Here is a 6,330-nt window from a genome sequence, read left to right as displayed (position 1 = left end):
CTTTTCTTTAAAGAATCTATTAATTCAGAACATTTATGCACTTAATTTTGAATTTTCACTCTTTTGATTTCAAGATTGGAATAATTAAGAAAATCCATGAGTTTAAGGATTAATTGTAAAATGTCTTTAGGAAGCAATTAAGACCTAGATTAGGGTTAATTATGAAATCAACCAATTAGGACATTAGGAATTTATTCTTAATGAACTATTAAATAATCTAATTGCATGATTCTTTGTTAAGTCAATGATAGAATTTCCTAGTTTACATAAAATCCCCAAGATTTCATTTTAATTGAATCTTATCTCATAATCTCTCTTACTTCTCTCATTAATAAATCTCCTATATCAATTTTTTTTTTTTACTTAGTTAGTTTCTAGTTCTTAAAACAAACAACCCTTCATTTAATCTTTTGAATTTTGGAATTCAAGTAGTCTATTTTAGGCCAATTAATAGAGGTTCTCTTGGGATCGACCTTTTATTCCACTATTACTACGTGTTAGTTCTAGTTGTAGTTAGAGTATTATAAATTTCGTTTGTTTTGGGTAAGATAGAATTAACGACACCTATTTCACACCAAACATATTGCAACGTTGCATACTGTTTATAAAAGGAATTCTTCATTTTCGGGCCCACGAGAATTACTCCATTCGGCCTCTAGCCGAATTTCTTCCACTTGTATTTTTATTCTTTTCTCTCATGTAATTAATGGAATGATGCTGGAATTTGTCCTTTCCACCTCCATTGAAAGGTAAGTTCTAGCTAATTTTTTGTTTAAGGGATTTTGGAACAATATAATTTTGGGAGTTTTGTTTGAATGTAATTCTTATATAATGGCTATGGTTTCTCTCTGTTTATTTTGCTTAATCGATTGCATTTTCTCTAGATTGTCTGAAAAACTACTTGAGGATTATGTGATTGAATGCATAGGATTAACTTGTAATATGTGACATGAAATTGTTCATTAATCCATTAGAAGCAATAGTTTAGTTAGGCTTGCATTTTTTGTTGTCTATAACAAAGAATATTGCCCTATCAACTAGAGAAAATCGTACTGAATGTTTAGTTAGACGATGAAAATTAAATATTCATTCTAGCATAAGCCTTAGAGCGTAATGCGGTTATTTAAATATGTTTAGTATGGATCCATCCAACATGTTTAGCTAATTAGGTAATTAGGACCATTAGTTGGATTTCCAATCAATTGAGCTAGGCATAGTCAAGAAGCTAAAATTACATTTAGACAATTTGATGATCAAAGTTGCATTGAGCAATTCCAATTCCCTTAAGCTAGGTCATTTCATTTAATTTCATTTCTATCGTTTATTTTCTTGCATTTTATTTTCCATGCATTTCAAACTCAATCCACACCAAACCCATTTTACCATTTTAACTGAAAAATGGCTTCGAATGACTAATCTTTTGTGCTTTCCTGTGGTTCGACCTGGACTTGCCACCTGTGCTACCTTGTAGTATAAATAGATAGTTCGAGATTATAAATATTATTTGATTAGTTGAAGTTTGCAAGCGATGACAAAATCCTCCCTGTTAGGTATTTAGCTTTGGTGGGGATGGGAATGGGGATGGGGATTCTCCATTGGGGGAAAACGGTTTTCCGTGGGAACCCATTCCCAATTCCCCTATTAATACCCTGCGGGGATTCCCTTCTTATTTTCCCACGGGGATTCCCTTGTTATTCCCCATTTAAATTCTTATATTTTTTTTTCTTCTAATTATGTAATACTTTTTAATTTCATATATTTCACTTTTGTTCATAAATGAGCCCTTTTTCTTGTGAAAAATATAAAAAAAAAATTAATAGACATAAATCCATGAAATAAAATAGACAATATTACAAATTCATAAGTTTACAACTCATGTTACATGAAGTTTGAATAAATGCCATTCAAAGTAAAATAAATTCATATGTCTTATACAATCACACTCCTAAACTTGTTCGTTTGTCTCTTTGCTGATGACTATATGTTTAACAACTTTTCCTCCTTTCTCGACATCATCTTGTCATATAATTAACAAATAATGCTACAAAAAATAAGTAGACAATAAAACCTAAACTTTTAACAAAGTGTCATAAAAAATAATGTTGATTGTTCAGCTTACCTTAGTCACCTCTCCATCTTTGTTAGATTCAGAATCTTCTAAAACAGTGGCTAAATTTGTTTAACCATTTTTTCCCCTATGCTAGTACCTTCTTTTGTCACATATTTGAAATACAAAAGAATATTTGTTAATATATTAAATAATAAAGATAGATTAAATAGCACAAACAAACTAACATACTTGTCAAAACTTCAGTTACAATCTAATTTTGAGCACACATCAAAGTCTCTAATGTCTTCGGATGAAGTTTATTATGGTGTGAGCTCATAATCCTACCACATATACTGAAAACAGATTCTGATGCAATACTAAATAAAGGGTTGGCTAATATATCTTTAGTAATTTACGGTAAAATGGTATACTTGACTCCATTCAATTTCGACCAACTTAGATTGTCAAAATCAGATGATCAAGATAAGACAGGTTCATCTAAATATGTATCAAACTTTCATCTTATTGGAACTTGGTACAAAAAAATCATAACCATTAAAATCATCAAATTCTATATTCTTTGATACTCCATCTAAGTTTTTAGAACATTCAAAATTATAAGAGTGAGAATTATCCCCTTCATGCTTCAGCTAGTATTCTTTCTCCAAATCTGAACATATTTTTTTATCCTTTCTACCTCAAGAAAAAAGCATCTCCATAAATTCGAGAGAAGTAAAACTCAATCAACTTCAATTTGTAATGTGATTCAAGACTACTGATATGGTTATTACACCATGGACTTTCTTCCAATACGTATCAAACTTTGTAATCATATTTGAAGTCATGACTCTTACATCCTCAAACCTATAATTCATAGATGCAGAAATAGCCAATTTCAGTTGATAAATTTTTAGAAAAAAGAGATTAGCAGTAGGATATTTAGATAAAAAAATATTTCAATCACGTGATGAAATAATTTTAGTTTCTCGCATACCTCTTTTGCCAATACTCAATCTTTATCCAAAGGCAAACACTTGTACCTTAGCTCTCGTTGTTTTAGTCGAGGAAAAACAATCTTATACTTCAATGTAGTGACTAACATAAAATATGTTTCCATCTAGTACAACAATCAAGAGTCAACATTCTTTCATCATAAACATTCAGTTGACGAGCAGTTTCTTCAAAATTTTCTTCTTTTTTTGTGTATTTACCATAAGAGAAACACTACTATGTATCTTTTAATCTCACCTCCTATCATTGTCAACCATCTTTCACAATCAAATTCAGAATATGAGCACAACACCGCATATGAAACCAACTCTCATCTCAAATGAAATTTCTAGAAAGGCTATCAATAAACATATTGACCATTGAGTCATTTATACTACAATTTTCTACAGTTATAGCAGATAATTTCCTATCAATATTCTAGTTTAACAGACATTCCATTAATTCTTCGTAAAGTATCTTAGAAGTATGTGGAGTAAGGACATATGTAAACCTAACATAACACATAAGTCAAGGACTAAAATCAATGTATGTACAAATAATTATAATAATGAAAAATTTTAAAAGGTCAAATATATTTACTTATTATTTTGTTATGCAAAACCCAACTGTCATTAATAAAATGTGGGATGACATCCATATAACCTTTTGTTTGGTGGTTAGAAGTTCACATGTTTATTGTGAGTGTAATTCTACCATTGATCTCATTTAAAAACTTCATGGTTTTCAACTTCTCGGTCTCATAAAGTTTAACATTTCATTCTTTATTGTGTTTCTTCACACCATCTTAAATAATGGTTGAATGACATTACAAAAGTCCTTAAAACCTTCATGCTCAACTAGTGAGAGAGGATATTCATGTTTGATTATCATCTTAACTAATGCTCTTTTTGTAGCTTCAAGATCGAAGTATTATATTCTATAGTGTTGTTATTCTTTCTATTAAGATTCAATAGGAATTGGCATATATTCTTTTGTCTTTTATAGGGACATATCTTGATATGATCAAGTAAATGTTTGGTTCCATTTTTACTATCATCCCTAATTTTTGTTTACAATAATTAAACACCGGCTTGTCTATTCCATTGACTCTTTGCTTCTTAAAATTATGTCAATCTCCTCTTTAAATATCCATCCTCAATGTCCTCACCAAGAATAACACAATCATCAACATTCAAATTATCGTCATTTGAAGAGCATGGGCTCTAAGCTTTATTGATATGAATAGGACAAGGAGTACCTGAACAAGTTAGGGTTGAAATTGGGTTATATTTGGACTTGGTGAATCTTTATTGTAGATGATGATGAAGACATTCTTTTGTTCCTAGCAAATTATACAAAATTAAAAAGAAATGTCATTTTCTAAAACAAAAATGAAACTAACTAACTAAGAAAAATATATTAGAATTTATGAAAATTTAGTAAGATGAGTATCATTCATGGTTGAGATATAACAAACATATAACAAGACATTCAAAATGAAAATCACGCTTGAAAAGGAGTATAATTGTTTAGTAAAATATTCATTTTATATCAAAATTATATTAGTAAACAAATTAAAAATGTTGCAACTCAACTCATAAAAAATTAAAATTGTTAATTTGTTTACTAATAAAGAATAAAAATTGTTAATTTATTTACTAATAGAGAATAAAAATTATTAATTTGTTTACTAATAAAGAATAGTATAATTATTTCAGTAAATTTCTGCTTCCCTTCTAATTCTATTTAACTTGTTTTCTTAAATTTAGGTACATGGACTAAGTTTTCGCAATACTTAGGGTTGGCAAAATTCCCTGCGAATCCCCGATTTGATCGAGGATGGGGTCAAATCGAAAACTTTTTTTGGGGTTCCGTACGGGGACGGGGATAGTATCCCTACCTCGACCCTGACCCCAACCCCGATTTTATATAGTTATATTTTTAATATTTTATAAATATATATTTATAATATATAAAATAACTTATTTATATGTATGTTTATAATGTATAGACTTATAGTGTTGTGGAGCCCAATATTAAATATCTAAATTCTAAATCTAAGCCCAAAAGCCAAGCCCAAATTTTAATCAAATTTTAAATAAAATTAAAATTCCCCTACGGGGAATTAGTAGAGGAATCCCCGCAAGAAAATGGGGAATGGGGCCTTGCGAGGACCCCGTTTCCCCAACGGTGAATCCCCGCCCCCGTCCCCACCTTCAAATTGCAGGGACGGGGGAAGGGATGGGAGAGAATTTCCCCCACGCGGCTGGGGACGGGGGACGTCCCCTCGCCCCGCCTCATCCCCATTGCCAACCCTAGCAATGCTTAAGTGATTAGTTTGACTTAATTAACAAGGTATCCATTGTGAATTTTCTTAGCTTCGGTTAATATTTTAGTAATATATAATATTAGTTTGGTCATTAGTATGATTATGAGATGACTATTTTCCGTAAGATTATACATTTTTTGTAGTTGAAATTGGCAGCATCAACTCATATCATTGATTGAATAGTCATTAGATTTAATGAGACGTTTTGTTTAGAGTATTGTTTGCCTTCTTCAATTCTAAATAATGATGAATAATGATGAAGGATGATGAATGATGAGAATGAATGATTGTGATGGTGAATTATGTGAATATTTAATCTATCTCTTGGTATGTAGAAATTGCTATGCATTGGACTGATGATATGCGTGCACACTTACTGATGCGTACAAGTCTTCTTAAACTAGACCCAAGTATAAATCTAGCCAAAGTGTCCTGGTAAGTCCAAGGTTGAACGCAGGGATTCTATTGTTACTAACCCAGGGTTGGCCTTTGAATATGTTGTAGTGGGTTCCTAATTACTTGACAACATATACACTAACTATTGGCCGCATTCAAGAGGTCATAGGAGTTCAGAGAGATAAAAAGGATTGTGAATGAATGACATGACTTATGTCTAAATGTATGTGTTGATTTCCTCATGAGAACTACAAGCATATAAGCGCGCAATGATAGTGAATATGGAGATGGTATGGATGTCTGCTAAATCTAAGTGTATATGTGATGCGAAGGAAATCTGTTCTTTAGTTTATGTTCAACATCTCTCGATGCGATTGGCCACACTTAATCCTATCTCTAGGGTGCGTGCGTTAATTGCAAAGAGAAAACAGAAGACATGAACAATGTTATCTCTAAAATTACTTCACGCCCTAACTTGATGCGTTCAACAATTAATTACTCTCTCAAGTGACTTAACTGCTTTTTCACTTTAATCAACTAATCAAGTAGATTCTAGCATGAATTT

Source organism: Benincasa hispida, chromosome 8 (assembly GCF_009727055.1).
Source record: "Benincasa hispida cultivar B227 chromosome 8, ASM972705v1, whole genome shotgun sequence".
NCBI classification, from domain to species: Eukaryota; Viridiplantae; Streptophyta; class Magnoliopsida; order Cucurbitales; family Cucurbitaceae; genus Benincasa; species Benincasa hispida.
Note: the sequence above shows the minus strand (reverse complement) of the source record.